Genomic DNA, 1375 nt, shown 5'->3' with positions numbered 1-1375 from the left:
CGGCCCAGCATGCCCCCGGGTGCCCGGGCTTTGCGGCCCTGGGTGCCCGGCCGAAGCCGCCAAGCCCCCTGCACCGACCCCGGGTGCCCGGGCCTGAGTCCCCCGGGTGCCCGCACCACTCCGAGGCCTGCGTGCCTTTTGGGCTTTTTGCCCTTGTATCCCTCTCCCCTCTCCCAACTCGTCCCTAGGCTATATAAGGACATCCCCTAGCTCATTTGGAGGATAGTAAAGTATTTGATAGACATTTGTGAGCTTTGCTCCATGGATCCACTCCACTAGGAGATCAAGACCTCCTCTTGGAGTGACCAAACATCAAGACCTCCTCCTTGGGGAAGGATCCCCATCATAGGATCATCAAGCCCTCATCTCCTTCATAGGATTTGGGATGAACTCTACCATGTATCTTATTTCCCTTTGATTGTTCATGTACCTTGTGGATCTTGTGTGTTTGTTGGTCTAGTGGATGTGTGATTTGGACTTGTTCTTGAGTGTTCCTCTTGTTTTCCCTCTTGTGTTCATCTTGTTCTTGGGGATTCCCCCTCCAATTCATGAAAGATCTTCACCTAGGGTTCCACCCTACAACAGATGGTCTATCAACCTGGCGAAAAAGCTTATCTTCGAGTCACACCAATGAAGGGTGCACACCGCTTCGGGAGCAAGGGCAAGCTAGCTCCTTGCTATATTGGTCCTTTCACTATTCTTGAAAGGCGTGGAAAGGTGGCATATCAGCTGGAGCTTCCGCCAAACCTTTCCCAGGTTCACGATGTGTTCCACGTGTCACAACTCCGCCGCTACTTCAAGGACCCAATCCGTGCAGTGGATCATGAAGTGCTCGAGCTGCAACAAGACCTCTCCTATAAAGAGCATCCGGTCCGCATTCTCGACCAAGCTGGAGCCACACGTGTCACAAGGCGATCAAGTTCCTCAAGGTCCAATGGTCGGACAATTTTGAAGATGAAGCCACTTGGGAACGCGAGGATCGCCTGCGTGATGAATACCCCGAACTGTTTCCTTCTACCTCCTAAATCTCGGGACGAGATTTCTTGTAGTGGGGGAGATTTGTAACACCCGGATAATTATGCTACAGTAAGCCCCTGTTAATGGTGTCATATCACCGAATTTACTGTGGTTAAGTTCGCGTTGATTCAAGTTGGTTCTGTTTTCAAATTTAAAATGAGTAGAAAGAAAAGGCAAAAGTAAATAAAAAAGAGAAGGCAACAAAAAAAACAAAAAAGAAGCCCCCTTCCCCACTGGGCCGTGGCCCAGCTGGACCACCAGACCACCTGGCCGGCCCACCTCTCCCTCTCCCTTATCCCCCCACGCACCAAAAATATTTGGGCAGCTTGCCCCACCCCCCCATGTTTCCCTCGCTCCT

Source organism: Triticum dicoccoides, chromosome 6B (genome assembly GCF_002162155.2).
Source record: "Triticum dicoccoides isolate Atlit2015 ecotype Zavitan chromosome 6B, WEW_v2.0, whole genome shotgun sequence".
NCBI classification, from domain to species: domain Eukaryota; kingdom Viridiplantae; phylum Streptophyta; class Magnoliopsida; order Poales; family Poaceae; genus Triticum; species Triticum dicoccoides.
The sequence above is the reverse complement of the archived record's forward strand: the minus strand, read 5'-3'. Positions refer to the sequence as shown.